Source organism: Mus pahari, chromosome 4 (assembly GCF_900095145.1).
Source record: "Mus pahari chromosome 4, PAHARI_EIJ_v1.1, whole genome shotgun sequence".
Taxonomy (NCBI): Eukaryota; Metazoa; Chordata; class Mammalia; order Rodentia; family Muridae; genus Mus; species Mus pahari.
In genome coordinates, this window is record NC_034593.1 from 73,517,171 (window position 1) to 73,525,995 (window position 8,825).

The following is an 8,825-nucleotide window of genomic DNA, read 5'->3' on the forward strand; positions in this document are numbered from 1 at the left end:
TCGGAGATCTCCCTGTCTTAATCTTCTGGATTCAATCACCACTGTGTCTCAAGATCTCCATACCAAGATCCAGATCAGAAACTTCTATCTCCCAGCTTCCAAATTAGGTTCACTGGTGAGCCTTCCAATTCTGGATTGTAGTTCATTTCAAATATAGTCAAGTTGACAACCAGGAATAGCCACTACAAGTTACATGAAATAGTGGTGATGTTATATGCTATTTAACTTAATACATTTCTTTTAAAATGTACGTGAATTTGAGAGTGTTTAAAGTGGGAAAACAAAGGAGGGTAAATAATTGTTATTTTGTCGTTGCTAATGGATGGTTGCTGTGTGTCTGTTGCATTATAACTATAGTGAAAAGAACAAAATTCCCTTATCGAGCCTCACTCATGATTTGAGCCTCTTCACTTCCAAATCATCTACGTTTGTTCCAGAGAAATTGATATTCCAGTTCCAAAACTCCCTATTCACTGCAGATTCTGATCACCTGGATAAATGTCCTAACACCATTAAATCCAATTTCCTTGAGTCATCAGGTCCTTCCTGTGCACTCGTGTCTGTGGGAACTCGGGAGCAGCTTTCACTGAATCTGTTCACTCTATGCTTCTCCAATCACCTCTGACTTAGGACTCCACACTCCTGGCCTGTTTGATCCCTGGATGTATACTGTCAGGGTCAGGCCTTATTCCAGAAATCAAGAGGTTCCTATCTAACTTAAAATAAGTCTTCCTGATATCTATCAATTTTGAACCGATGGATTGAGCAACTAAATTATACAAGACAGAAATTAGCAACAGGCTACAATCTGAGTAATTCTGTTTCTATGCTTGGGAGCTTGGAATCAGAGGTGAAAAGACAAAAGAAAACAGAAAGTGTGGTAGTACAATGAGAGCTAGCATGAAGAGGCTAAATATTTTCACAGATTAAAATCTTTTCTTAATTTGAATTTATTTTTTACTTATTCATCGTCTTAGTTAGGGTTTTACTGCTGTGAAGAGACACCATGACCTAAGCAACTCTTATAAGGACAACATTTAACTGGGGCTGGCTTACAGGTTCAGAGGGTCAGTCCATTATCATCAAGGCAGGAGCATGGCAGCATGTAGGCAGAGCTGAGAGTTCTACATCTTCATCTGAAGGCTGCTAGCAGAATACTGACTTCCAGGCAGCTAGGGCGATGTTCTTAAGCCCATACCCACAGTGACACACCTACTCCAACAAGGCCACACCTCCTAGTAGTGCCACTCATTGGGCAAACTATCACATTCACTTTACATCCTGCTCACTAGCCACCTCCTGGTCACACCCTGCCACAATCCTTCCTCTCTTACCCTCTCCCCTTCTCCTCTGAGATGGTGGAGGTTCCCTGGGTATCTACTACCCTGACACTTCAAGTCTCTATGAGGCTAGGCACTTCCTCTCCCACTGAGGCCAGACAAGGCAGCCCAGCTAGAAGAATACCTCCCACATTCTGGCAACAGTTTTTGGGATAGCCCCAGCTCCAGTTGTTTGGGACTCACATGGAGAAGCTAAACAAGAAGGAAGGCCCAAGTGAGGATGTTTGAATCTCACTTAGAAGACAGTGTGCTGCACACCTTTAATCCCAGCACTGGAGGCAAAGGCAGGTGGGTCTCTAAGTTCAAGACCATCCTGTTTTACAGAGTGGGTTTACAATAGCCAGGCCTACACAGAATTCTATTTTACGGGGAGGGAGGATCTTAACCTAAAACTTGGGTTTCATAGCATGTGCTGTCCCTGACTTACATCGTGAAGAATTTTGCCTAAACTCTGTTCAGAAATTCTGCTGGTATTTGGGGGAACAGGCAGAATTCTTCTAATTAAATCATGACTATTAAATCATGACTGTTCACTTAGATTTTCACAAGGAAATTTGATTGAATTTGAATGACCTCATGATGGTTCTCAAAATGATGATTTTATATATGCCCATCATACTAGACACTGACAAATTCTCAAAAACAGAATCATTGAGATTGAATAAATATTGTCAGAGCTGATCTCTCAAACCTCATGTACAGAAAGCAGAAGACTCACATCACAGGTCCAGGGAAACCCTCTACACATGGGCACATCAACTGCACATGGGCACATCAGAAAGATCAGAACACAAGCATCTTAGAGTGGGAAATGATGGCGATCCTGAACAGGGACACTCAATACCATAATGAAGTAAGACAAAGTATGAAGCTGGGCAGGTATATAAACTCTGTGGGCTTTGATCATTATTTTTTTAAATAACATGATTGGGTGAGCAATTTGACAGCTCATTCCTCTCAAGACTCAAGACTCCATAGTTGTCTGGGAAGATAGCAGGAAAGACTATCCATTGTCCCTTCTTATTTCATTCCTTCTAAAACACTGAATTGTAATATCCCTCAAACCTCACAAACTCATCGATTCATTGATTTGAACAATCACTGTCTATGGCAAAGTAAATACATCGTAAGCTCTTTGCACACAGTGAGAGAAATTGATTTTAAAGCAATACATGTAATGAGAATTTAAGAGATGTATGAAAGGAAATGCAGTCAAAATTTCTTTAATCAACTATCTTCTTTTTCCTGGAGAAAAAGAAAGAAGATTATGAAAATATCAGGTGTCTCTAGATATGACGGGATTTGAGGAGTGACTCGCACGTTTTTCTTGTTTTGTTTTGTTTTGTTTTGTTTTGTTTTTTTCTAAATTGCCTTCTGTTTCCATGCATAGCTTCTATCATCAGAAGAAGTATACTCGAGTGCTCAGGATCATAAAAGGAAAATGATTTTGTGTGTCAGCAATGAAGGATCTTTTTCATATAGAATGATTGCTGAAGTGCTATTTGCATAAGTATTCTGGTTCTTCTCCATTATGCAATATTTTCTATTTCTTAACAGAATTTCCCCCCACCTCCCATTTTAAGAAAAATTGAGGTAAATAATACTTAACAGTTATACTGAAGGATGAAGAAAGGCATCCAACCTGATAATAATTTGGTTCTATCAAAAAGTTTGTTGAACATCACTGTTAAGAAGAAACTGCCTTCAAGTTAGCCAGCCTGAACAAGGAATGAGGGCCTAAGAGGAATCACAGGGTCTCAGCAGCCACCTAGCCAGTGGTAAAGTCCCAGGAGCAGAATGGGCTCACATTAAAGAATGTACTTCATAGATCATGCCAGTCAACCACAGCAAGGTCAAATGGGAATGCTCTGGAGGTCCATGGCCAGTCACTGCAGTGAGTTCTCTATGACATCTTCGTAAGATAAAAGTGAAATGTGACAGCAGAAGATGCGTGAAAGTAAGATATCATGACCCCTCCTACAGACATGGGACGTCACGCCCCCTCATGAACACATCTAACCCATTTCCACGACCCTCAGGACACCTCAGAGAGTTAAGAACAACTAGTGTTAGTAACTGTTAACTGACATTACAGCAGTTATGGTATGTTGATCACTATTCTAGTGTGTCAATAGCACACTGATTCCCTGGGTTAGCAATAGAAAGCAAATGTTTTCACAGGTAAGGGACACACATCACAGAGCTGTGTAGTAATAGCTCTAAATACCTGAGCTAAAAGTGATGAGGTAAGCATTTAATTCAGGCAATTGGCCTCCAGGACTGGCAGTCTGAATTATTTCATTCTGCTGCAGGTCTGCACATGTGATCGGAGGAACAAGATGACATATTTAGGAAACGCAAGCTTTATCATTGAACTCAGGGTGAAAAGAGACATGAAAGGGTATTAAAGCATGGTGCCTGTCATCTTAGATGAAAGACTGCTTCTGCCTCCAAAACCTAACTGAAGAATGTCTGAAAGGCAAAAACATCAATAAGGTAACTACTGGTGCAAGTGAGAGATGTATGGGTACCATACACAATGAAGATGGAAGCCTCTGGCCAGCAATATCAAAAAATTCCCTTTCTCAAAACCTAATTTCTCAACAATTCCTCACTATAATTTAAATATATAAATATCTATTTATATATTCAGAAATAACAAAGAAATATAGAAATAATCTATATCTTAAAATGAATATTTATAATTAATAACAATTAATATTTGTTACTTATATACTACATATAAATTATATTACATTACATAATTATATAATATAAAATTATATTAAAATATAAATTATTATAATTTCATATAATATATAATGTAAGAATATATATATATATATATATATATATATATATCATTTCATATATCTTTTGCTATAGGTTGTCTCACTAGCTCTGCATGCTAACAGGTTGATCACTTAAGAACTATCTGCCAAGGCACTAGTGATACACCTCAGGTATCTCATGTCCCTTTAAGGTTAATGCCACGGAGCCATTGTCCTACTGTGGTCACTTTAAATCTCAGCAACAGTGAGTCTCCCAAGACAGGAAAGGTAAGCAGCAAGAATAATTCCCTCCAACCCTAAGCAGGTCATCTTGGAAGGATCTCGTATGTCCCGTGTAGTGATGATCAGTTTGTTGATCACCAGATGGAACAACTTCTTCCTGGACCATCTTGTAGAACCATAGTTGAAGCTACTATGGGAGGGGCCACGTCTTCACCAAGACTATTTAGCTATGCTTAATTCTTCCCGCTACTCCAAATCTTCCTCTCCACCCCATATTGAACACAGAGCGGTTGCCCCTTAGCTGATCTTCTTGCACATAGATTAAATTTCTTTTCTCTGTTGCCCATCATTTTTCACCTCCTCTAACTGGCATGTTAAAATGGATAGCTGAGCCTGCCCTAAAGTGACTGCTGGAACTGGAGATTTTGCCTTCAAACTTTTTGCAGAGCACTGTTTTGATAGGTCCAAAGCAGACACACAAGAATGTCCAGTTGGAGATCTGTCTACATTTACTTGTTCAGTGTAAGATTTCTGCTCACTGTGGTGCCAGGCAAGAGACTGACCTGGAGATGGTTGTGAAGGAAGTTCATTGATTGAGTGCTCTCAGACCAACCTGTAATAATGTGAGGAAAGGCAACTGAGGCAAGACAGGAAATGTGGAGAGAAGAATGTGGTCTCCATCAGTGGCCATAGGAATGAACCATCCTTTTTTACAACAAGCCAGGCTTGCTGAATACATGTCTATTATCCCAGTATCAAATGCATAACTATAATCCTTGCACTGGGGGGTTACAGCAGGGGAATCATAATTAGTTCTAAGCCAGCTTGAACTATATAATGTGATTATATATATATATATATATATATATATATATATATATATATATGAGTGACTTTGGGCTAGAGTGCTTGCCTAGCAGGCACAGAGACCTAGAATCCATCTATAAAATTTGCAAAGACATATTTTGTACCCCCACTGATTCTGTGAGCAAGGCTGCAAAGGAGGAGAGAGAGAGTAAAGATTTGGGGTTGATGTGGTCCCACATCATATGCACATAGAATGTCCTGAAATTTCACTGAGCTACTTCTGCTGGTGTCTGGGCTGACAAGTCAGCCAAAGTGCCTGCTGAACATGTCTGGTGACCTTTCACCAAAGGGGGAAGGAGAGTATGGACTCCTGAAAGTTGTTCTCTGACAACGTCCCCCAATAATCCCAAGGAACTCATGTAACCTGACATTATTTACTCTTCCTCCCTCCCTTCTCCCTCTCTCCCTCTCTGTCTTACACATACGTACACAAATAAATTAATAAACACATTTTAATAACTATTGATTGGACTGTTTGATATTCTAAGAAAAAAATAGCCCATTGCCTCACCAATCAAGTAGATCATCTGTTGGTCCTCAAAGTGCCCATCACTATACCTTAAAGAGCCCATGCCTCTGTGTTACTGACAGTAACACCTTCTGCCCAGACCAAGGGGCTGTGTTGCACAGGGAACCTGGTTTTCCTTCCTAGCTAAATCTTTTGCAGTACATTTTAAGGGCTTACTGAAAAAAATGATATTATAATGGGATTTGTTTTAAAGACACTCAAACGCCCAGACCTACATCAGCATTCCCATAGTCCCGTGATATCAGTAAGAAAATATTTGGAGAATCCAAATGGTAGCTCCTGCCACCCTCCTACTCAGAAGTGGCAGCTGCAGGATCCCATAAGTTTTCCATAAAATAAACCATGAGCCTCCGTTATAGCCAGACCTCTGTTCCAGAGCTCTGAGAGCAAGCCAGGTGCCTAAGTTACCCTATGTATGGACAACAGCTTTGAAGGTGATTAAAAACCTGAAACTAATGCCCAGTGTGTAAGGAGTTCCAAAGAACTCTGACTTGGTGCTGCAAAATTAATTCAAAGGACCACAGGTTAAATCCTGTTGATCTTCCCTGCAAGCCTTCTGAATTGTCTTCTGAAATCAAGTTTGGGTTTCTTTCTGCAGTGGACAAGGAAAAGTCAGCCATATCTGCATGTTCCTGGGCCTGTCAAAGGCCTTTGGGTGTGGGTCTCTATTCCCTGCAGCCTGTCCTTGGTCCAGTGTCATCCAGATCCACAAGAATGTGGTCTCTGAAGGCCTTATGTTATCTATGACCCCTAAGCCTTTCTGATCTAAATGAGTATGTAAGCTAGCTGTCTTCTCAGATTTTTATTGCTATCTTCAATATTCAGTGATCTAACTAAATGGAATGTACGTGGTTTGTTAATAAATATATAAATATAACCCAAGGCCGACCAAGTGAACTCTTTAAACCAGTATGCATAGAAAGACTTCTGTCTTAAGTATCTCTCATAACTCCACGCCCTGTGGTAAACCACTGCTCATCTGCTATGTGCTTGCCCCCTGCTTCTCTCACAGGCAGTCGGGACCGAGTTCAGCCACAGGAGCCCAATCATATCATTTGCAGGCTGTTTCAGCCCTGGGCTTTCCCTATATTAACCTCTAACGCCATAAACCAGTGACTCCCTGGAATCCATTATATGGGCATGCTGTGATTACTGAGTCTATCCCTGTGTGGTTTTCACTCTGCCTTCCACCCCACCCCTCCCTCTTTCCCCACTAAGGCAGAAGTGGCTTGTGGATGCAAATGAGGAGGGCAGGAGGCCCTGAGGATTGTGAGAGAAACAGGAGTGGCTCCAGGCTGGCTTTGGAAATAAGATGACAACCACTCCAACCTCAGCTTGTCCCTTGGGCTATACTGTCAGATCTATCTTTCCCTGGCATACACCTCAGTCCCCCTCACCACAATCGACTGAATCAAGGAGACCAGATAATTTTGCCAGACTAACCTAGGAATATTTGAGCATTAACCTTTCTCTTTTCCATTTCGTTCCGCAACCATGTTTTTAATTTAAACTTGAAAAAAAAATCACTTTCGGTTCCCATCTCTATTGTAACTTATTCTTCTGAGAGAAAATGCATTATCAAAAGCCAGTAATGCAGAAAAATATAGTTGGATATTTTTTCTATATCATATCTGAAAATGCATTTGAAAAGCTAAACTTTGTAACTGACATTCTCATTTTCTGTCTTTCTCTTTCTATAACTAAGTCCTGGTCTTTTGCTATTTATAGAATAAAGTTAGTTGCCCTAGTACAAAGAGAACTCACGTTGGAGTTTGGGGGTTCATGAGGATATGGCTACTTTCCTAAGTATAAACTACAGAGAACAGGATCATACCAGAATGAGGGCATAGACAAAGGTGCAATCTTTGTCATTTGTGCAGTGCAATGAGTGGTGTCCATGAGCCACCAATACTGTTAAAAACCCAACCTCAAATTATTAGCTTAAATATCATCATTTCCATGCCACCTCTAATTCAGAATTGAAAACTGTACTATATCCCTAATCTTTAGAAGTCTAGACTTGTTTTGTTAAGTCAACAACACCAACATATGCGCAATGCAGCTTTGCCCCTTGTATCGAATTCAAATGGTCTCAATCCCCAGATCTTGTCTTTAGCCAAACTGAGTAGGCTGGAAGTCAGTCTCAAGGTGTGTGGCTCCCTGGGGAGATAACTCATAGCTCTCTGTGGTCACTGCAATCAAAACATGGAGTCCCACAGATGTCAATCAGTCTGTCTCCTATTCCTGTTTTACTCTATAACTGCACTACATGAATTCAAATGCAAAACTCACAACTGCTCTTCCCAGACCAAAGAAATCCATCTTTCATTTATTTTGGTTTGTGTGCATGCATACATATGTGTGTATGTGTACATATGTGTGTGTACATATGTCTGCATGTGTGTGTACATATGTGTGTATGTGTATATATGTGTGTGTGTGCGTGTGTGCATGTGTGTGTGTACGTGTGTGTGTGTGTGCATGTGTGCGTGTGTGTGTGTGTGTGTGTGTGTGTGTGTGTGTGAGTAGGCATGTGTGTATATGCATAAGCCATTAAACTGAAAGTCTGGCTGAAAGGGGGAGTGTTTCAATTTAAAACTCTAAGGCCAGATCATGAATAGCTACTTCTCCAAAAATTTTAACTTGTTTGATTTCATTTTGTTTTAGCATTTAACTGAAACAGAGCTCTGTTCCAGTCCTGTGCACTACCAGCCATCCTTGCAGGAGGGGGGAACCTGCTTCCCTGCAGCCTCCCGAAGCCTATGCAGTACAAAATCTGTTCATCTTTCTTTAACTCTGTGTCATCTTGACCCAAGGTGTGTCAGCCAAAACAGCTCTCTCATATGCTCTGAGTAATTCCTGAATGCTGGCGCATACAAGAAGGCATCATCGCTGTATCAACTGATACATTTGCAATGGCAGTTTAAAGTAAATGTCACACCGTAAAGGAGCTTATTAGAAAATCTTGTTGGAGAAGTTCAGAAGTGGGTGAGCTTCAGAGTTGGTACCACAGGACAAAGTGTCCTTCATGATCAGCTCTATCCACAGCTGATTTGCTATAGGCTGTAGGAAAAC